The sequence below is a fragment of the Microcaecilia unicolor genome, chromosome 10 (genome assembly GCF_901765095.1).
Source record: "Microcaecilia unicolor chromosome 10, aMicUni1.1, whole genome shotgun sequence".
NCBI lineage: Eukaryota > Metazoa > Chordata > Amphibia > Gymnophiona > Siphonopidae > Microcaecilia > Microcaecilia unicolor.
Genome location: NC_044040.1, coordinates 71,947,943 through 71,971,276, shown reverse-complemented (window position 1 = coordinate 71,971,276; position 23,334 = coordinate 71,947,943). Strand labels below are relative to the sequence as shown.

The 23,334-nt window shown below is 48.9% G+C and overlaps 1 protein-coding gene across 1 annotated transcript in view; it reads left to right on the top strand.

Moving 5' to 3' along the window:
• The window catches only part of SCAF11 (SR-related CTD associated factor 11), a 580,274-nt gene that overhangs the window by 204,409 nt on the left and 352,531 nt on the right, over window positions 1-23,334 (top strand). Inside the window, exon 6 of the mRNA XM_030217091.1 lies at window positions 10,931-10,992. The gene's annotated coding sequence lies outside the window, so the exon portion shown is untranslated. The remainder of the gene's footprint in view (window positions 1-10,930; window positions 10,993-23,334) is intronic.

Below are 23,334 nucleotides of genomic sequence, written 5' to 3'. Positions count from 1 at the left end.
GGCCTGCTTATCCGACATTGCTGCCTGGATGTCCAACCGCCACCTGAAGCTGAACATGTCCAAAACTGAGCTCCTCGTCTTTCCACCTAAACCCACTTCTCCTCTTCCTCCACTCTCTATCTCAGTTGATAACACCCTCATCCTCCCCGTCCCATCTGCCCGCAACCTCGGAGTCATCTTCGACTCCTCCCTCTCCTCTGCGCATATCCAACAGACTGCCAAGACCTGTCGCTTCTTCCTCTTCAACATCTGCAAAATTCGCCCTTTCCTCTCTGAGCACACCACACGAACGCTCGTCCACGCTCTCATTACCTCTCGCCTTGACTACTGCAACTTACTCCTCACTGGCCTCCCCCTTAGCCATCTATCCCCCCTTCAATCCGTTCAGAACGCTGCCGCACGTTTTATATTCCGCCAGAGCCGATATACTCATATCACCCCTCTCCTCAAGTCACTTCACTGGCTTCCAATCAGATACCGCATACAATTCAAACTTCTCCTCCTTACCTACAAATGCATCCGGTCTGCGGCTCCTCACTACCTCTCTACCCTCATCTCCCCCTGTGTTCCCGCCCGTAACCTCCGCTCACAGGACAAATCCCTCCTTTCAGTACCCTTCTCCACCACTGCCAACTCCAGGCTCCGCTCATTCTGCCTTGCCTCACCCTATGCCTGGAACAATCTTCCTCAACCCCTACGCCAAGCCCCCTCCCTACCCATCTTCAAATCTCTGCTTAAAACTCACCTCTTCAATGCTGCTTTCGGCACCTAACCTTTCGAGAAATATAGTTTGCCCTATCAGATTGACTCTGTCTTTTAGATTGTACACTTGTCTCTAGATTGTACACCTGTCTTTTAGATTGTACACTTGTCTTTTAGATTGTACACTTGTCTCTAGATTGTACACCTGTCTTTTAGATTGTAAGCTCCTTGAGCAGGGACTGTCCTTACATGTTAAATTGTACAACGCTGCATAACCCTAGTAGCGCTTTAGAAATGTTAAGTAGTAGAAGTAGTAAAATAGTTTTTGAGAATTTTTAAAGTTTCAACAACGCATTTAAATCTTGCTCAAAAACTAAAGATATCAAAAGTGTCCTTCGAGCAGAAACTTTCGATGTGGATTCCTCCAGTAATGCCGAGATATCCTGAAGGTTCAGTTCTGGAATTTGAGCATTTTCTGTTGGATTCGACTTGGATTGTTTAATTTCAGGAAGGTAATATATTTTATTAATCGGTGGTATGGCTGATTGAGGATATGCCAAAACTTCAGACAGGTATTTTTTAAAGAAATCCAATGGTGAGATTCCAATAGCCATAGGAAAATTTAATATCCTCAAATTTAAACGTCTATTATAGTTCTCTGTTTGTTCCAGCTTTGAAGCCACCTTTATTTTATCAACAATCAATGCTTCTGTGACCTTTTTAAGAGAGGTAATTTCCTTGTCATCAAGCAGATGAAGCCATTACGTATGGGTTATGTCCATCAACCAGCAGGGGAGATAGAGAGCACTCAAACTTTCACAGTGCCCTCTTGGCCAGCTAGCTCCACTACCTCTTCAGTATTCTCTATCTCCCCTAGCAGGGTGGCTGCAGCTTGTTCGAGCTCCAGAAAAATCTGCCGGGAGGTGGTTCCTGGCTTGCCAGTTGTTAACTGGGGTGTTGGAGGCTATAGCAGCTTCACTTTAAAGGCACATAGGTTAGCCCTTTCCCTGCCTTACCCATACCTCTGTGGATGTGGACATATTGCCTTGCTTTCCCTGTCCTTACCCACCAACAGTGGATGCAGGCATATAGGTTCGCCCTTTCCCTGCCTTTCCCACTCATCTGAGCCTCCGGAGTCTTCAATACCTCTGCTTTCCTCACAGCTTAAAAAAAAAAAAAAAGTTGCGTCGCGTTTTTAAACGCAGAGACGCTGGAACAGAGGTTTTTGACCTGATTTTCAGCAGGATCGTAGTTGTACACTAGATCCTTTGAGGTAAGAGTGTTTTCCAACTCCTCCGGGGTGGGCCCGCGATCGGGGCGATTTTGGCGCGAAACCGCCATTTTGGATTTTACTGCCGTTTTTCGGCGATGGCTGCGGACAATGTAAAGCGCTGTTTCACTTGTGGCAAGCGCAAATCAGCAGCAGGGCTCTGTAAATCGTGCTGTACTGGCGTAGGAGCCGGCCCGAGCATGGCGAGCGATGTTTCTTCCCGCTCTGAGCTGGCAGCGGGCGCCATTTTGCTTACACCGCATGGCGCGGCCTCCGTGGACACGGAGAGACCTGAGCCGGGTGGGGCACCTCGAGATGAGGTTATTTCAGGAGTGGCTAGCACCGGACAGGATTTGGGTGCCCAGGGTGAGATTTTCTCCCCAGATTTTGTGCTTTTGCTGCATAAAGCATACATGATGAAAAGAGCCCTTCCTCAAGGGTCGCCTGAGGCTCCTCTGATTGCCCCCCCGATGGATTCTGGCCTGGGACTGCCCAGTGAGGCTTTTTTCCCGGATGCTTGGCCTAAAGATAAGCGCAGAAGGGTTAATTCCCCTTCAGATTGTGGTGCACCTTTCCCCCCCCCCCCCCCCCCCGTGGTCGGGGTGTGAGGATTCGGAGAACTCTGACAGACGTTCTTGGTCTGAGGAACCAGAGTCAGGTGCGGATTTACCACAGGATCTGGATGATCCCTCCGCGGTGAGGATTTTCCACCGTGATGAGCTGCCAGCGCTTATTTCAGATACCCTGCAGGCCCTCTCGATTGAAGATCCTGACAGTGGCATGGCCTCCTCGGGTAATCCCAGGATGGCTAGTACCAAGAAAGCTGCTCGGGCCTTCCCTTTGCATGACTCCATCCTAGAGCTTGTTTCGGCTCAGTGGGCTGACCCCGAGGGACCTTTGAGAGTTTCCAGGGTTATGGGGCAGTTATACCCTCTGTGTGAGGGACATATGGCTCGTTTTCAAATGCCTACAGTGGATGCCCTAGTCACTGTGGTGACAAAGAGAACTACCCTCCCTGTTGAAGGAGGTGTCCTGAAGGATGTTCAAGACCGTAGGCTGGAAACAGCATTGAAACGGTCCTTTGAAATTGCAGGTCTCACTGTTCGGGCGTCTGCATGCAACTGTTATGCTGTTAGAGCCTGCCTAGCTTGGCTGCAACAGGCAGTGGCTCAGCCCGGAGATGGAGCGGAGCCCTTCTTGGATGTGGCTCCGTGGATGGAGGTGGCCTTGTCCTTTCTGGCTGATGCCCTTTATGACCTTGTCAGAGCTTTGGCTAAACAAATGGCAGTAGCAGTGGCGGCTCGCCGTCGTCTGTGGCTACGACACTGGGCAGTGGACATGGCCTCTAAGCAAAGGTTGGTGAAGTTGCCTTTTCAAGGACTTCTCCTATTTGGTGAGGAGTTGGAGAAAATTGTGAAAGGCCTGGGTGATCCAAAACCCCAGCGCTTGCCCGAAGATAGGCAGAGGCCCTCCTCTAACGGCCAGGCGGTCCACTCCTCGTACAGACCTCGCTTCCGTGAAGCTAGAAGGTACCGCCCGGGGCGTTCTGCTGGGTTCACTTCACGTGCCCGTGGTCAGCAGAGGAACTCCTTTCGCTCGGACAAGCGTTCCGCAGCTGGTGGCTCAAGACCAGGAGTTCAGGGGCGACCCTCTCAATGATGGTGCGCCGGCCCTCTCCTCGATGCCTGTCATCGGAGGACGGCTTTCCCTCTTTGTCGAGGAGTGGGCCAAGAGTTCCTCAGATCAGTGGGTTCTGGACCTGATCAGAGATGGATACAGAATAGAATTCAACGCCCCAGTAAGAGACGTGTTTGTGGAGTCCCGATGCGGTTCTGCCGTCAAACGGGCGGCGGTGGAGGAGACTTTACAAGGTCTGATTCAGTTAGGGGCAGTGACCCCGGTGCCTCCCGCCGAGCAAGGCTGCGGCCGATACTCCATCTACTTTGTGGTGCCGCGAAAAGGGGGGTCCTTTCGCCCTATTCTGGACTTAAAAGAAGTGAACAAGTCCCTGAGAGTGCGGCATTTCCACATGGAATCCCTGCGCTCCGTCATTGCGGCGGTACAGCCAGGAGAGTTTCTCACGTCTCGACCTGAAAGAAGCTTACTTGCACATACCGATTTGGCCCCCGCACCAGAAGTTTCTGAGGTTTGCGGTGTTGGGAAAACATTTCCAGTTCCGGGCCTTGCCTTTTGGCCTCGCCACAGCTCCCCGAACCTTTTTGAAGGTAATGGTGGTGGTAGCTGCTTTTCTCAGGCGAGAAGGTATCAGGGTTCACCCGTACCTAGACGACTGGCTCATCAGAGCAGACTCTGCAACAGAGAGCTTACAAGCTACAGCCAGAGTGGTATCAGTACTGCAATCTCTAGGCTGGGTCGTCAATATGGCCAAAAGTCACCTGACCCCTTCACAATCTCTAGAGTTTTTGGGGGCCAGGTTCGACACAATCTCGGGCTATGTGTTCCTACCCGAGCTAAGGCGGTGCAAGCTTCAGAATCAGGTCCGTCTGCTCCTGAGGATGCCCCGCCCGCGAGCTTGGGACATTGTCCAGCTGCTGGGATCGATGACAGCCACGATGGAAGTGGTACCCTGGGCGAGAGCGCACCTGAGCCCTCTACAGTATTCCCTACTCCGGAGATGGTCTCCTATTTCTCAGGATTACCAATGCAGACTTACTTGGCTCCCTGCGGCCCGACTCAGCATGGAGTGGTGGCTCTCGGACAGCATGCTGTGGCGAGGAATGCCGCTGACGCTTCCCGTTTGGTGCCTAGTGGTAACAGATGCCAGCCTGAAGGGCTGGGGCGCACATTGCAAGGGGAAGCATGCCCAGGGTCTATGGACACCCGAGGAGTCGGAGTGGTCCATCAACCGCCTAGAGTTGAAAGCAGTGTTTCAGGCGCTTCTGGCCTTTCAAGTGACCCTGGAAGGATTGGCTGTCCGAGTGATGTCGGACAACACGACAGCAGTGGCCTATATAAATCGACAAGGCGGAACAAGGTGCAGAGCACTAGCCGCGCAGGCCAAACTGATTTGCCACTGGGCCGAGCTGCATCTTCAGTGTCTGTCTGCAGCTCATATTGCAGGTCAGAGCAATGTGCAGGCCGATTATCTGAGCAGGCATCAGATCGATCCAGCAGAATGGAATCTGGCTGACGAAGTATTCCTGCAGATCTGTGCCAAATGGGGCAAGCCCGTGATGGATCTAATGGCGACAAGTGCCAATACCAAAGTCCCGTGCTTCTTCAGCAGACGGAGAGATCCTCGCTCGGCGGGGTTGGATGCCTTGGCTCAACCCTGGCCTCCGGGTCGTGTTTCCCCCATGGTCCTTGTTAGGGCGCCTGCTCTTGCGGATTCGGCTGCACCCAGGAGAAGTGGTCCTCATCGCCCCTGATTGGCCAAGGAGACCTTGGTATGCAGACCTCCGACAGATGCTCCTGGAGGCTCCTCTGCCGTTACCTCTGGTACCGAACCGGTTGACTTAGTGACCGGTAGCCATGGAGGACGCCGGCCGTTTTGGTCTTACGGCATGGCTATTGAGAGGGCGCAATTGAGGGATAAAGGTTATTCCAATAAAGTTATTTCCACTCTCCTGCAAGCCCGCAAGCGGTCCACTTCCGTGGCTTATGCCAGGATTTGGTGCCTGTTTGAGTCTTGGTGTGCTTCCAGAGCCATTGCTGCAATGCGGGCTCCTGTCTCGCCGATTCTGGACTTTTTGCAGGAAGGTGTACAAAAAGGCTTGGCCTATAATTCCCTGCGGGTGCAGGTGGCAGCGTTGGCCTCCCTTCGTGGTAAGGTGGAAGGCGTGTCTTTGGCTGCTCACCCAGATGTGGCACGGTTTCTTAGAGGGGTGCTTCGGCTCCGACCTCCAGTGCGAGCACCCTGTCCAGCTTGGAACCTGGGGCTAGTTTTGAAAACCCTGCAGGCATCTCCTTTTGAGCCGCTTCGGCGAGCATCGGAGAAAGATTTGACACTGAAGGCCGTTTTTCTGGTGGCCATTACCTCGGCGAGACGGGTGTCAGAGCTCCAGGTGCTGTCCTGTAGAGACCCATTTCTGCAATTTTCAGAGTCCGGAGTCATGGTTCGGACCGTGCCTTCCTTTATGCCTAAGGTGGTTTCAGCCTTTCACCTAAACCAGCCTATTTTCTTGCCCTCTTTTTCAGAGGAAGAGTTTCCAGAATCTTTTGGGCAGCTGCACCTTTTGGATGTGCGCAGGACTCTGCTGCAGTATCTGCGAGTTACTAACTCTTTCAGGACTTCTGATCATCTGTTTGTTTTGCTATCCGGTTCTCGCAGAGGGTCTCCAGCGTCTAAAGCCACTATTGCCCGCTGGCTCAAAGAAACTATCTTTTCAGCTTATCTGCTGGCCGGCAGGGTTCCGCCTGTAGCCTTTAAGGCACATTCTACTAGAGCGATTTCTTCCTCCTGGGCTGAAACTGGAGCACACTCTCTTCAAGAGATATGCAGTGCAGCAACATGGGCTTCTAAGCTCTCCTTTGCCCGACATTACAGGCTGGATGTGGCTTCCAGGAGGGATGCGCGTTTTGGTGCACAAGTGCTAGCGCGTGGTGTGGCTTGTTCCCACCCTATCTAGGGATTGCTTTGTTACATCCCATACGTAATGGCTTCATCTGCTTGATGACAAGGAAGGGAAAATTAGGTTCTTACCTTGGTAATTTTCTTTCCTTTAGTCATAGCAGATGAAGCCATGAGCCCTCCCTGTATGATTGTCTGTATGCTGTGAATCTGTTTTTCAGGTTCTGTTCTAATTTCCTGAAGTTCCTTCCTTGGGAGAAAGTTGGAAAACAATCTTCAGGATTCATGTTCAGTTTAAATTTAGGAGGATGTGTTCATTCCCTCCAGTATGGTTTTTTTGGAGGATGTGTTGATTCTCTCCAGGAGGTGCGTGTGTTCCCCTCCAGTTCTATAAATAGGAGGATGAGTTCATTCCCTCCAGTGTGTTGGGAGGATGTGTGATTCCCTCCAGGAGGCGCGTGTGTTCCCCTCCAGTTCTATAAATAGGAGGATGAGTTTATTCCCTCCAGGAGGATGTGCATTCCCTCCTTTATGAGTTCATGCCCTTGTGATGGGCCATCGTTCGCTGTGAGGAAAGCTCTTGTGATTCCCATTGCGGTTTGCCATACTGCTTTGGAAGCTTCAAATACTGAAGAGGCAGTGGAGCTAGCTGGTCAAGAGGGCACTGTGAAAGTTTGAGTGCTCTCTATCTCCCCTGCTGGTTGATGGACATAACCCATACGTAATGGCTTCATCTGCTATGACTAAAGGAAAGAAAATTACCAAGGTAAGAACCTAATTTTCCCATTGTTGCTTGAGCTCAGTTCTCATAAAATCCACGTCTGTCATCTGCAATTGTGCTATTTCCCCTCTCACTTGCTTAAGTTCTGCCCATACCTGCGGTGTAGGGTTTCTTTTGTGCTGCTGTTCTAAATGCAATAACCTCTTCTTCAAAGTCAGCGAGTGCTGTCCTTTTTCCCTTTTTTTGCGCGACCCCAACTTAATCAAAGCACCCCTCAGCACTACCTTCAGCGCATCCCATAACACCCCATCTGTTACTTCCCCATTGTCATTAAGGCGTCGGTATTCTTGAATAGTATGCTGAATAGCTTCCTGCACTTTCTCAACCCCAAGCAGTGACTCATTGAGTCTCCAGACTCCTTGTCGCCTGTATTGTCCCAACCCAATTAATTTAATCCACATTGGTGCATGATCAGAAACACAAATGGTCTCTATCTCAGCAGCCCCCACCATATGCCATCCATTATGATGCACCCATAACCCATCTATCCGGGAATAAGTCTGTGCTGCATGCGAGTAAAAGGTGTAATTCTGCTGCACCCCATGTAACAACCTCCAACAATCCACCACCTCCAACCCCTTCAAAAATTGTAACAATGCTTTCCTCCCAGGGCCACTCTGCTGCCCTCCTCCTGTCGAATGATCTAGCCTCGCATCAAAATCCCCCCCTACCACAACCAGCCCTCCTACAAATCCCGAGATTTCTTCCTAATGTTTGAAAGAAGTCCCTCAGCCCCACATTCGAAGCATAAATGTTAAAGTCAGCTCCTTCCCCTGCAACCACCCTTTGAGGCCCACACAACGCCCACTAGTATCTCAAAACACCTCTTTAATCACAATTCCACAAGTTTATCTTATCAAAATAGCCACGCCCCCCATCCGTTTTGGCCCTATTCCCTGATGTACCACCACTTCTCGAAAAGCCCTACGACGCAGCAGGTGAGCATCTCTCGGTCTTAAGTGTGTTTCTTGCAAAAACGTCACATCCCATTTCAGCCTACCCAACTCCTTAAATACTCTACTGCGCCTCCCCTGATTATTTAGACCGTTTACATTCCATGTACCCACCAATAAGGTCTCTTCCTTCCCCTCCCCCTCTTCTCCCTTTGTCTCCTCTCCTTCCCCACAGGCAATCTCTGCCCTCCCCCCTGCTCCAAACCCACACTCCTCTGCTCCAACTTATCTCGGAAGGATAGACACTTTTGCAGTTGTAGTCCAGGCCAGATCTTGGAACACTTCAATCTTAAAGTTTTTCCAAATAATTTCTTTTTGCTGCCTTGCTTTGGTCAATATCTTCTCCTTCATGGGGAAATCAGCAAAACACACCACAATGTCCCTCTGGCGATTGTCCCGCTGCAGGCCAGCCACTCTGTGCGCTCTCTGAATTCTAAGGTCCGGCAATTGGCCTCCGTCGTCTGCATTCAGAATGAACCCATACAGTTCTCGAATCACTGCTTCGCAATTGCTAAATATGTCAGATTCAGGAATTCCCTTAAATCGCAGGTTGTTGGGGCGCGACCTATTCTCCAGGTCCTCCACCTGCTCCCTGAGTTGTTGTAATTCCCGTGTGCCCGCATTCACCACTTTATTCAGTATCCCCACGTCTTGCTTGAAAGTCTCCATCCCCTCCTCCATCTCACCAACACACGTTCCCAAATTGCGAATTTCGACCCTAATTTCTCTCAGAGCAGTTTGTATATCCTGTCGGACCCCTGCCAAATCAGCCTTCAGGTCTTGAAACCATGCAGATTTAAGCACGCAATTATCTCTGATCATGGGGTAGAAGTGCGGGAGAATTGTGCCTGAGCATGCGCTCAGCACAATCCTCCCACAGTTGTTTGATAGGTCTTGTCAAACATAGGGGCTGGAGGTCCATGGGACCACCAGGCTCCAACTAGCCCTGACGATCTCCCCCCCCCCAAGGTTTAGGGAGGGCTGGAGATCCGCTTGGTCTCCAGCTCCCCCCCCCCCCAGTCCCTCAGCAAGGGGGTCCCTGGTGGTCCAGTCCCCCCCCTACCTTGTGTGTTGGAGGAGGGAGGGTAGCCTGCCTCCTTCCTCTTCCTGCGATGCCGCAAAATGGCGGCGCCCAGCCCTGCCCAATCTTTGATGTGCTGACCGCTGATCATTGGGGATGAATATGTTTAGCCCTGTTTAGCATGCATTTTCATGCTAGTTGCCTTCAGAGCCCTCGAGCCGTTTCACACGCTTGAGGGCTCTGATCATGGGGCGTTAGCAAACGGCAGTGCTAGTATGGCACTAACAGCCTCTAGCCACCGGCGTTTGCTTCTGATCATCCCCCTGTGAGTCCCTTGCCCTCACAGCTTGAATCCACTTGACAGGATGTCACAAGTAATTCTGGCTTCCAGGGGAGATATCAGAAGGTTTTTTGGTTTTAAATAGAAGAGGTTGTGCTTTTGTCCCTGTACAAAAATTACTTATGCACCTTCTATATATATCTGAGTCAGGTTTGAAAACAGCTCTGTTAAAGGTTTATTTTGGTGGAGTAGGCGCAAATCACTACCATGCAGATTGTAAACACATTTCTGTAAAGTCTTTAATTTCTTATGTATGGCTTGCTTCTATTGAAGCCTCCTATCCAGTCTCCCACAGTGTTATAGGATCTCAAAGTTGTTTTAACCCAGTTGATGAAAGCTGCTTTTGAGCTTCTCAACATCTTTGATCTCATGTATCTGACATTGAAGGTCTTGTTTTTTGTACAGTTAAGATACAGTCAGTGAGTTTCAGGCTCTATTGATTGACCCACCCTATACTAAGTTTAACACTCATCTAGAGTTCCTTCCTAAGGTATTGTCGGATATCCATCGTTATTTGTCCTTCATCCTGCTAATATTTTTCCCTTGGCTTCATGCCAACAAAGGTGAAAAGCATATTGCACAAATGGATTGTAAACAAATCTTAGTCTTCTATTTGGAGTAGACTTAGTCCTAGAATATCCATCTAACTTCTTGTGTTCATTTACCAATAGCCGCCATTAACAAAATCACTCTATCAATTTGGCTAGCTGCATTTCCTTCACTTACACCTAGGCATGGAACGTAATGTCAAGGCTCATAACGTCAGAGCTATGGTTGTGTCGGTAGCCCACTTTAGGTTAGTCTCCATGGAGGAAATTTGAAAAGCTGTGGCAAGGACTTATGTCCATGCATTCACATTTCACTATTCTCTGGAAAGTAACCATTGCAGGTGTTTTCGGTGGACAGCAGGATAGAAGTTCTCACATACTGTCTCCTCTAAGAGTAGTATTCTACTCTAAGCTTTAATAGAGCCGGAGGGTGGTCCCTGTGCAACTGCAGCAGGCAGGCTTCTGGATTAATCTAAACTGGAGAAGCTAAGTGGGTATATCTGTTACACCTCATATTCAGATAATGTTTACCTAGTAAAGACCTAAATCTCTGGTGGTGAGTTTAGTCATAGATATGTTTCCATACAGTACTTCTGGAACTAATATTGGTAAAGGCTTAAGCCAAATTTTGGTGTTCGCCTATGTACTGTGTTGTACAGCGATTTCCAGTGCTATTATAACCTTTTCCAGCCTCTGAATTCTCACAAAAGCAAAATTCTTATCATAGAAATATAAAATATTAAAATAACATTTTATTAATGTTTTATTTTTTCTTTAATGATAGAGACATTGCTTGTAAAGGACCGTTGTATGCAGCATATTGCAAGACGTTCAAGAAACAACATAGTAAGTTTATTCTCAGTTGTATGCATGAGTATTATCCTTATAGTCCTATATATTTGTGCATATGAAGTAGAATTTGAATAATTATTGTTCAAGTGTTTCCTAATGTGAAAGAACATTTTGATTTATTATTTATTCTTGTTTGTTTTGGAGAACTCATATTGACTAATTTTGTATTCTTTTGTTTGGCTGCAAAGTTATTCTAATTTTGGATATTTTTGAAATTGTACTCCCACACCTTTAAAAAAAAAAATAAGAAAACTATTGTATGACTGATTGAATTTACATGTCATTAACAATCTTTAATATGATAAAATAATAGATGATGGTGGAAAAAGAAAATCTGGTCTATCCAATATGCTCAGTTATTTTAGTCTTCAATGTCAAAGATTATATCCTATCAGTCTGTGGTAACGTGAGCAAGGGCGAGCCAGAGCCCTGATAAATGGAGCCATACAGTGGGTTCATGATGAACAGAAAATAATAAATTTATTAAAGGTGATGAGTAGGGGCTCTGTTCAGTTCATAGATAGGGGAGAAAATAATCATAAAAAGTTAGTCCTTAGATGTAATAGCTTCTTCTCATGCTCTGCTCCTGCTGGGCCATGGTGTGCACTGCTCTCTGTCAGCAAGGCAGCACAGTTCGCTTGACTCTGGCCTGAGTCCTCAGAGGTACCAATCCTGTCTCTAGGAATTAACATTCTCTGGTCTGCCTCTGTCTGGTTCAGAGACACAGTTCTGCAAGGTCCCGAGTTGAACCTGGTCTGCCTGACTGATGTGGTTGCAGTTCTTATGTATGTGGTGGAGGCATTTGTGGTGGGTCTTTGCTGCTTCCCTCTGGCCCTCCTCAACCTAGCGGTGCCCTGAGATTTTATAATCCCTGGGCCATGCATTCCTGACTCCACCCTTCCTTTGTTACTCCTCCCCCCCCCCCCCCCCCCCCGAGCAGGAATGTCAGGTTTAAAATGATTCTATCACTGTGAGGGAGTGTCATTAAAAGTAAGCGGTATTGTCCTATACACTCCCTTGCACAGCCATAAAGCATGACCACCTAAAGGATGTCATTCTTTATATAGCTCACATTTTAAAGATAATTTTCTCATCATTTTGTATTTTACCTTCTCCGAGGACAAGCTTATGATAAGCTGAAAAGAGCTAGGTTGGATAAGATACAGGTTCCACCGCGCGTTTGCGAGAACCTTCCTGCTTTCCGCAAGAGCACTGTTGCTGCAGTTCTTTTTTTTTTTTAACCACAGTGAGGAGTGTTTGTGTGTGTTTTGCTATTGTTCCTCATAGCTCGGTCTGGAAGATAGATACCATGTACCAGATTCAGAGCACCCCCTGGGTTTGATAAGCCTCAGTTGCCTCATCACTCCCTTGTGGTTGAATCCACCCTCAAAAGGGCCAAGAATTTTAAGGACTATGCTTCAGCACCCCTAGGCAGAAAAGTTAGAACCTTGGACGTTTTTTTGGGAGGAAGATGTTTCAGGCCTCTATACTTGGGTCACTTAATACAATCATACCAGCTCTTTACAAGCATTTACTTAAGTACATAAGTAATGCCACACTGGGAAAAGACCAAGGGTCCATCGAGCCCAGCATCCTGTCCACGACAGCGGCCAATCCAGGCCAAGGGCACCTGGCAAGCTTCCCAAACGTACAAACATTCTATACATGTTATTCCCGGAATTGTGGATTTTTCCCAAGTCCATTTAGTAGTGGTTTATGGACTTGTCCTTTAGGAAACCGTCTAACCCCTTTTTAAACTCTGCCAAGCTAACTGCCTTCACCATGTTCTTCGGCAACGAATTCCAGAGTTTAATTATGCGTTGGGTGAAGAAAAAGTTTCTCCGATTTGTTTTAAATTTACTACACTGTAGTTTCATCGCATGCCCCCTAGTCCTAGTATATTTGGAAAGTGTGAACAGACGTTTCACATCCACCTGTTCCACTCCACTCATTTTATACTAGCCGTTGAGCCCGTTAAAACGGGCTATATTGGAATGGGGATTTTCCAAGCCCCCCCCCCCCCCCCCCCCCCCCGCCGAGGTTGCCGCTACCGGTACCCCCCTCCTCCTCCCCCCCCCCCCCCCCCCCCCGGAGCCGCCGCCACCACCCCTCCACCCAGCCCGGGCCCTCTCTTCGCTATTAATTCAACTTACATGGCTGCAGCATGCAGATCAGCTGAGCTCCTGTCGGCCTGGCCTTCCTTCTCTGCCTGTGTCCCACCCTCGTGTGACATACCGTCAGCGAGGGCGGGACACAGGCAGGGAAGGAAGGCCGACCGGAGCTCAGCTGATCTGCGTGCTGCGGCGATGTAAGTTGAATTAATTGCGATCAGAGGGGCCGGGGGGGGGGGAGCGCAGTTTCCCTCTCTGTCCCGCCCCCGTCATCACGTATTGACGCAGAGGCGGGACAGAGAGGGAAGTCTCTACTGCGCATTTGCGAGTGAGTTCGGTCACTCGCCGTTTATATGTTTGATACCTCTATCATGTCTCCCCTCAGCCATCTCTTCTCCAAGCTGAAAAGCCCTAGCCTCCTTAGTGTTTCTTCATAGGGAAGTCGTCCCATCCCCGTTATCATTTTAGTTGCCCTTCGCTGCAGGTGACCAGAACTTGCAGAACTCAGTAGTTGCCTGATTCTCACCCTCTGGAGCAGGCCGAGTCGCTTCGCCAGTTGACCAAGCAGCAGAAGGCGAGTCGTAAATTCTTGGCCAGAGGCGCCTATGACACTTTGATATGGCATCCAGGATCTCTGCCCAAAGTATAGTGATGCACAGACTTATGGCTGTGTGTCTGACTTGGAACCTGCGGTTTAGCAGAGGTTGGCAGATGCCCTGTGCTGGGGGGGGGGGGGGGGGATCTTTTTGGAGAGAAGGTTGAGCTGACCAAATCAAAAAACACACTGATACCATCTCTTCTCTCTTACACCGGGTGCCTTCTGCATCTGCCTCCTCCTCCAGGAGGCTATTGGCAAGTTAAGAAGGTTGTACCTATTTCTTGAAGAGGTGTAGGTACACGACCTCCTCTTGCCCACTTTCTCAGACTCAAGCTCAGCCCCAGCACGCTTGTTTGTGTCAACAGCATGCACTTAAGGCCCCTGCTGCTCCCCAGTCAAAGCAAGGGGTGAGCTTTTGACTTGCGGGCTGAAGTTTTTTCATGAAAGGTGGCCCCTTGTAACCTCTGACCGGTGAGTTCTTCAAATAATCCGGCTAGGATAGTCCCTCAATCTGGGCCTTTCTCACTCAGCTGCTGGCTGGCTTCGTTTCATGTAACGGAGTGCATCATCATTGTGGGTGCCTCTTGTTGTGGGCTGGCTTGGCCCTCAGCCTACGGTGCGGCCTCCGATGCTGGTGTCGCCTGCCACCCAGACCGGTACCTCTTCGACATTGGTGGAGGAAGTTTCGCTGGAGTTGAGACAGGAGCCGACTTCTCGACGCCCCTCTCGAGGACAACATCAAGGTAGGCTCGACTTCGGCCTTCCCATGAGGAGTTTTTGACTGACACTGATGAGGAGCATTCATGGGAGTTGGAGGAGGATCCACGGTACTTCTCAGGGGATGAAACCTATGGCATCCCTTCCGACCTCTGCCCTCCACTCCACAGGAAAGGAGAAAGTCGCCTCCTGAGAGCCTTTCCTTTCCCTCTTGTCAAGGAAATGGTGGCTGCCATTCCATTTTCTTTGGAGGTGGTGGACGAGCCCAAGGTCAAGATGCTCGAGGTCCTGTACTACAAGTCGTCTTCTAGAGAGGCTGTGACTGTACTTTTGCACGAGATCCTGCAGAATGTTCTCATTAGGAACTGGAACTCTTGCCTGTCCTGGTATTGCCCAAGCGACGTCATCCTCGTAAGCACTGAGGAGCCTTGATGCCCAGCTTCGGGCGAAGGCCAAGATGCATCAGCATTGATCCCCCTCAATGCAAGGTACCGGGAGCTCCGGGGCACCAAGGGAAGAAGATCCTAGATCTTAGAGCCCTGAACTAATTCCTGATCAAAGAAAAGTTCAGGATGGTTGCCTGGGCACCTTTGTTCCCATGATTCAGGAAAATGATTGGCTGTTCTCTCTGGACTTACAGGATGCATATACACACATCTTGATACTTCCAGCCCACCAGAAGTATCTTCGATTTCAGTTGGGAATACAGCACTTCCAGCACCACATGTTGCCATTTAGTCTCACTCTTTTCCCGGGGTATGTCTAGCAGTAGTCACAGTGTCACTATGCAGACTAGAAGTCCATGTGTTCCCTTAACTTGACGATTGGCTGGTGAAGGGCACATCAGAGGACTGTGTGGGTGCTCGAGTTACTAGGGTTCATTTAAAATTACCCCGTCCCATCTTCACCTTGCCTAGCAATTGGAGTTTATTGGAGCCCTGCTCGATACACAGAAGGTTTGAACCTTCCTCCCGGTGCCGAGAGCGGATGCTTTAGTCACATTGGCCTCCCAGGTTTAGACCTCCCAGCAGGTCACAGCTTGGCTGTTGTCTCTTCTGCTGCTAACTAGGAGGCAGATATTACTTGACACCCCTCCCCCCACCCCCGTCTGTGTCATTCTGTAGTGCTAGATAGTAGTACAGCTTTTTATATATACACTAGTAAATAAAGCCCGTTTCTGACACAAATGAAACGGGCGCTAGCAAGGTTTTCCTCGGAGTGTGTATGTTTGAGAGAGAGTGTGTGAGAGAGAGAGTGAATGTGCGTGTGTGTGAGAGAGAGAGAGTGAATGTGCGTGTGTGTGTGTGTGAGAGTGTGAGTGTGTGTGTGAGAGAGAGTGTGTGTGAGAGAGAGTGTGTGTGAGAGAGAGTGTGTGTGAGAGAGAGTGTGTGTGAGAGAGTGTGTGTGTGTGAGAGTGTGTGTGTGAGAGAGTGTGTGTGTGAGAGAGAGTGTGTGTGAGAGAGTGTGTGTGTGTGAGAGAGAGTGTGTGAGAGACAGTGACTGTGAGAGAGAGAGAGTGTTTTGTGTGCGTATGTGAGAGACAGTGACTGTGAGAGAGAGTGTGTTTCACATAGATACACTGTGTGTGAAACAGAGTGTGAGAGAGTATGTGTGCGATAGACTCTCTGTGAGACCGAGATTGTGTGAGAGTGACTGTGTGACACATAGAGAGTGAATGTGATACAGTATGAGACACAGTGTGAGAGACTGTGTGAGTGAGAGAGAGAAAGACACTGACTGTGAGAGTGTGTGTATAACAGAGATACCTCCCCCCCTCCCTCTCTGGTCTCAGGATCCCCTCCCCCTCTGGTCTGAGGACCCCCCCCCCCCCCCCCGCGTGGTTGGCAGCTCCGTGGAATGTGTGTGAGAGTGAGACTGGGTGCGAGTGTGTCTGTGTGAGAGAGAGAGTGTGTGATTGTCCTCTTTCCCCTGCCCCCCTCCAGCCACCCAGCGATTCTCCTTTCTCCCCTGGCCCCCCTCCAGCCACCCAGCGATTCTCCTTTCTCCCCTGCCCCCCCTCCAGCCACCCAGCGTTTCTTGTCTCCCCTACCCCCCTCGAGCCACCCAGCGATTCTGTATCCCCTGCCCCCCCCTCCAGCCACCCAGCAATTTTCTTTCCCCTGCCCCCCTTCAGCCACCCAGCGATTCTGCTCTCTCCCCTGCTCCCCCTCCAGCCACCCAGCAATTGTCCTGTGTCCCCTGCCCCCCCTCCAGCCACCCTGCGATTCTCCTGTATCCCCTGCCCCCCCCTTGAGCCATGCAGCGATTCTCCTTTCTCCTCTACCCCCTCCAGCCACTCAGCGATTCTGCTCTCTCCCCTGCCCCCCCTTCAGCCACCCAGCAATTCTGCTCTCTCCCCTTCCCCCCCTCCAGCCACCCAGCGATTGTCCTGTATCCCCTGCCCCACTAAACAACAACAAGGCAAGCGATCTGCAAAATCCAATATGGAAAAGAAAGCCAGCAGATCAATATAACATCAGAAAGATTTTATTGAAGATACCATATATAAACAAATTGCCCAACACAGGCCGTGTTTCGCCCACCAAGGGCTGCGTCAGGGGCTAATTTGAAACCTTCTGAAAGGAACAATTGTAGTGCATAATAGGCGAAAAAAACCAGCTCATACAGCAGATCCTGTGATCCCTAACACCCGCAAACGGATACACCGCTGTGTTACGTCCCTCATCTGTATGACGCTCCTCCCGGCTAGGACGAGGATCGGTGTTGGGAAGGTCTGTTTCGGTTTCCTAAGTCTGGCAGCCGTCATCCGACTTAGAGCAATGGTACCGCCATCTTGGATAGATCATATCCCAGGAAGCCATCTTGGACTAACGAGGACAGGAAGGAAGCCCATATTTGGTCCTTAGAGCTCTGCTGATGGGGGCAGCCATCTTGGTTCAGCTGCACATGCTTTAGCCTAATTCCTCTTCTACTTAAGGCACTGCCTCCAGCCCTTCAGTGCTTCGGCTTCTGCTGCGCAGAGGTTGTGTTCTGCATCCGTGTTCCTTACCTGATTCCTGAGTTTCCTGTGTTTCGACCTTGGCTTGTTTCCTGACCACGTGTAGTGTTGCTGCCTGCCTTTTTTTACCCTGGACTGTGTTTGGACTATTCTCAGCTCTACTGTTTTCCTGGCTCTTGGACTGTGTCTGTTGGCTACCTGTCTGGTCGGTGGTCCTGCAACCCCGCCGGTTCCGGAAGTCCTGCCGGCCGCTTGAACCCAGGGGCTCAACTCCTGGGGAATAGTGGCTAAGTGCAGGTGAAGCTAGGGGTTGTCTGGCTGCCTGACCAAGTGCAGTGCACTCCGTCTTCGCTGTGCTCAGTCGGGGCACAAGGGCTCACATCCCCGGTCATAACACGCTGCTGTTCCTTTCAGAAGGTTTCAAATTAGCCCCTGACGCAGACCTTGGTGGGCGAAACACGGCCTGTGTCGGGCAATTTGTTTATATACGGTATCTTCAATAAAATTTGTTTATATACGGTATCTTCAATAAAATCTTTCTGATGTTATATTGATCTGCTGGCTTTCTTCCCCTGCCCCACCTCCAGCCACCCTGCGATTCTCCTCTGTCCCTTGCCCCCCCCCCCCCCCTCCAGCCACCCAGCAATCGTACTGTGTCCCCAGATTAGCTCCATTGAAGCAGCGGCGTTATTGAAAGCCCTGGCCGTCCACGGAGTCAGCTTCAGAACTTTGGAGGTGAGTTCGTTCCCTCAGTCCTGCCTTCTGATTACCCACCCTTGACGTCATCACGTTTTGACGCGAGGGCGGAGCAGAGAGAGATGTGACACCGTTACGAACCCTTCACTGAAGCCATGGAGTCAGCTTCAGAACGTTGGAGGTGCGTTTTATTATAGTAGATAATTTTCTTTATCAGGACTCCTGTTTTTCTGTCAGATTTCCATTAAGTATTGCAATTTCTATTTATCCATTTTTTTTCAATGGCTTTGCATTTTTTCTAGTTATTATCTTCCTTGGTCATTAGTGTACATAAAGTATATTTACATCTTTAGTTGGGTTTCAAGGTATGAAGTGTGATGATATTTCCAATTCTGCATTACAGTTATTAACAGTTTTAAATTTAGTATGGTAAAATCTGGGATTAAAACACATGCTTGCAAAAATTAAAAAGATACATTGCTCCATGAATTATCCAAGATATATATGTTTGACATTACATTGTATGTATCTTGCTGCACTTTATGGAAAAAACTTTTTCCTGCCCTGCTGTCTGAACTGAAAATTTTAAGTTTGCCCATGATTTCAGATTAATAAGTGTTTTTTTGATCCACACATTATTTTATGTTCATTTAGCTATATGTTTGCTTTGACACACACACATATATATATATATATTTCTATATTATTTTCCAGTACAGTTCTACTTTTATCCAATTGGGTTTATGTTGAGACCAGGGCTTTTTTTGTGCCGGTACGCAATGGCACGGCGTACTGGCACCTTTTTTCCCAGCGAATCCTGCACCTACTGTCCAGCGTCAGCGATTCTCCTCTCTCCCCTTACATCGATGTGGAGCGATTCTCCTCCGTCCCCTGCCCTCCCCTTCTATCGATTCGTTCCCCAGCCCGTCCTTCTCCCCTGCCTGCCTGCCTGCTATAAAGCAATAAAAGGCTGCAGGCAGCGATTGAGAGAGGCTGACAGCATCGGAGCTTCCCTCTGCAAGTCCTGCCTACTTTGTTTCAACTTCCTGTTTCCGCATAGGCGGGACTCGCAGAGGGAAGTTCTGATGCTGTCAGCCTCTCTCAATCGCTGCCTGCAGCCTTTCTTTATTGCTTCATAGCAGGCAGGCAGGGGAGAAGAAGGACGGGCTGGGGAACGAATCGATAGAAGCGGAGGGCAGGGGAGAGAGCAGAATCGCTCCACATCGATGTAAGGGGAGGGCAGGGGAGAGAGGAGGAGAATCGCTGGACATGGAGGGGAGGGCAGGGGAGAGAGGAGAATCGCTGGACATGGATGGGAGGGGAGGGCAGGGGAGAGAGGAGAATCGCTGGGCATCGATGGGAGGGGAGGTCAGGGAAGAGAGATTCGCTGGACATGGATGGAAGGGGAGGGCAGGGAAGAGGAGAATTGGACATGGATGAGAGGGGAGAGAAGGGGAGAGAGGAGAATCGCTGGACATGGATGGCAGGGGGAGGACAGGGGACAGAGGAGTTTCGCTGGACATGGGAGGGCAGGGGAGAGAGGAGACATGCTGGACATGGATGAAGGGAAGGGAAGACAGGAAGGAGGTGCACATGGATGGGAGGGGAGGGCATGGAAGAGAGGAGAAATGCTGGAGATGGATGGAGGGGTTTGGAGGGAGAGAGGAGAAATGCTGGACTTGGATGGAGGAGAGGGGAGAGAGAATTATTGCTTTCTATGAATACAGGGGAGGAAAGAGAGGAGAAATGCTGGACATGGGTGGAGGGAAGGAGAGAGGAGAAGTGCTGGACATGGATGGAGGGGAGGGAAGAAAAAAGAAGATGCACATGAATGGAGATGAGGGAAAGGGAAGAGAGGAGAAAAACTGCACATGGATGGAGAAAATAGGCAAAAGCTGGATCCACGTTATACCTCCTCCAGTCAATTCCACTGAGGAGGACACAGCTTTTACTTATGGATGTAGGGCAAGAAATGAAGAAGAAAGGAGGAAAGTAAAGAAATAAATGGAAAGGAAGCCCTGGAAACGGAGTTAAGAGAACAGAGAGCAGCAGAATCAGAGACTGGGACAATATGGATAGAAAAACAGTCACCAGACAACAAAGGTAGAAAAAATCATTTTATTTTCATTTTAGTGTTTGGAATATGTCCAATTTGAGAATTTACATCGGCTGTCTTATTTTGCACTGGGTATACTGGAGCTGTAACAGCTTACAGAAATGATTTATAATGAAAAAAAAAATCAAATTTTTTTCTCCTATACTAGTAGTATATTTTCAGTGATGTCTGTTTATATGCGCCATGTCTGGTGTAAGGGTTGTGGCTACCATAGGGGTAGAGCCATATGTGGTGACCCCGCCCATAATGAGTACCTGCACCTTTTTTTCTACAAAAAAAAATCACTGGTTGAGACTATCAGTTGTGATGTTGTAACATTTTAAATGTTTTTAGTGTATTGTACATTTATATGATTGTATCTTTTTATAAGGCTGATGGACTCCTGATGCAGGCATTGTTTCCAAAAAACGACCATGTTGAGTTCTCTCAACACATTGAACTGAGCTTTTCAATAAGTCTGCTTTTTACAATCCTTGTTTGATGTACCTCACTACTTCTTTTTGCTGTTGTTTATCCATCTCTCCTTGCTTCAAAAAGTTTTACATCAGAATTAAAAAATAAAGTTTGCTTTTTATAAAATTCAGGCTGCTTTTTATCAATAAACCTACAAATTCTCTTCTATCCCAGTCTTTTCAGTCTGCAAAGCACGGAACAAAATAATGTTCACTTACCCAGAGAGACGTCCTCTTCTCTCAGAAAGTTATTTTCTAGACGTTTGGTAAGGGGTATAGTTTTGAACATTTGTTTTGAGAGGGGACACCATATTTGCATTCTTATTCTAAAAATATAAATTAATAAATAAAAGGGTCACTGAACTCAACAGTAATACAGTCTATCTTTCAGAACTAGCAGACACCTCAGATTTTCTTTGCCTCTAACGAGAATGTCAGGCTTCTACTGTATGACTTCAGAGGGGGGTGCAATTTCTGAATCATTTTGTATAGGTACTATAGCCATAGAATAGACTTGGTTTGTTTACACTTTCAAACAACAAAACCAGCGGACACAAGATGAAGCTAGAATATGGTAGATTTAAAACAAATAGGAGAAAGTTTTTCTTTACTCAGCGTGTAGTTAGACTCTGGAACTCGTTGCCGGAGAATGTAGTGACAGCAGGTGGCCTTACGTAATTTAAAGGGGGTTTGGACAGATTCCTGAGGGACAAGTCCATTGAACATTATTAATTCTTTTTTTTTTTTTTTGGGGGGGGGGGGGGGTTGCCAGGTTCTTGAAGCCTGGATTGGCTGCTGTCGGAGACAGGATGCTGGGCTTGATGGACCCTTGGTCTTTTCCCAGTATGGCGCTACTTATGTACTTATGGTTCCACTTCTGTACATATACTTCCATTTTAATAACCAAAACATCATAACATTTCCTGTATCAGCCAAGCACTGTAATTCTCATAGTGCTGCACTGGGCATGTTGAATCTTCCTCCATAGTTCAACCATTCAACATCCAGTCAAATTTTTTATTGTTTCCAATCTTAAAATATTGAGGCTTTTTCTTATAGCCTACACTCAGTGGCGTAGCCAGACCTGAGATTTTGGGTGGGCCCAGAGCTAATATGGGTGGGCACTGTGTATATATAGGTATGAGTAGTGTTTCTTGGGATCTTACAAAATAATGCCTAGAATGCACTTGATGACTGATTTCTAAGTAGTTTGTCAAACAGCTGCCCTGCATTAACATAACCATATACATAATTAATGGAAAAATTGATATTTCGTTGTCGTCAGCAGCAGATGAATCCATTAACTGATGGGTTGTATCCGCCTACCAGCAGGTGGAGATAGAGAACACTGAAAAACCATAGTGCCTCTTGGATGGCTAGCCCCAACTGCCTTCAGTATTTCTCTATCTCCCAGCAGGTGTGGACGTAGCTTGATCAGCTCCTGGATTTCAGACTGCCTGGGGTGGTTCCTGTGCTTTGCCAGTTGAGCAGGGGTGTTGTGGCTGGTGGTGCCCACTTTAAAGGCATATAGGTTCGCCCTTTCCCTGCCTTACCCATTCCCCCCGCCTTCCGGAGTCCCTCTGTTGCTGCCTGCCTCCAACTTTCCTCACAGTGCGCTTTTACTGTATGGCTGTTCTGAGGCTTTTTCCAGTGATCCTGGTTCTGTGCAGCTTGACCGGAGCTTGTTGACTCGGTCTTCTGAGGTGAGAGTGGTGCCCAGCTCCTCCAGGGAGGTCCCGCAGACGCCATTTCGAATGGGGTAAGTTTTGGCGCGAAGCTTCCATTTTATTGCCATATTTCCGTCCAGTCAGGCGATGGCTGCTGAGGGAGTTAAGTGCTGCTCCCGTTGTGGTAAACGCAGATCAGCAGCGGGGCTGTGTAAAACGTTCTCCTTAGACGCTCACGCTAGTATGAGCATGGTGAGCGATGTTTCTTCCCGCTCGATGGAGCTGGCAGCGGGCGCCATTTTGGAAGTGCTGCATGTCTCGACCCTCGCGGTTGCAGAGGAGTCTGAGTGCAGGGGGACGTCTCGTTTAGAGGCTGCCAGAGGAGCTCCTACTTCCGTTTCTCCTAAATCTGAGGCGGAGGGCCAGGGTGAGATTTTCTCCCCTGAGTTTGTGCTTTTAATGCATAAGGCGTTCATGCTGAAAAGAGCTCTGCCACAGGTGTCTGACTGCGTTGCATCCTGGCTTCCCTCTGGATGCTGAGGCCCCGGGGATGGCTTCAGAGGTTATTTCCTCCCCCGAGCGTTGGAAACACGCTAAACATATACGGGTAAATTCCCCATCTGAAAGTGGCGCATATCCTTTTTCCCCCCTGTGGTTGGGCTGTGGGGAGTCTGTGGGGTCTGGCAGGCCCTCAGGGATGGATGATCCAGAGGAGGGTGTCTGTTTGCCACTGGATTTGGATGATCTCAATGCGGTCCGGATTTTCCACGGCGACGAGCTGCCAGCTCTTATTACTGATGCCTTGCAGGCCCTCTCAATTGATAATCCTGCTGAAGGCGAGGCCTTCTATGTTAATCTTAAGTTGGCAAGTACTAAGAAGCCTACTCAGGCCTTTCCGGTGCATGACTCCATCCAAGAGCTTATTTCTGCTCATTTTTCTGACCCTGATGGGCCTTTGAAAGTGGCCAGGGCTATGTGAGGAGCACTTGGCCCCTTTGGGGATGCCTAAAGTGGATGCGT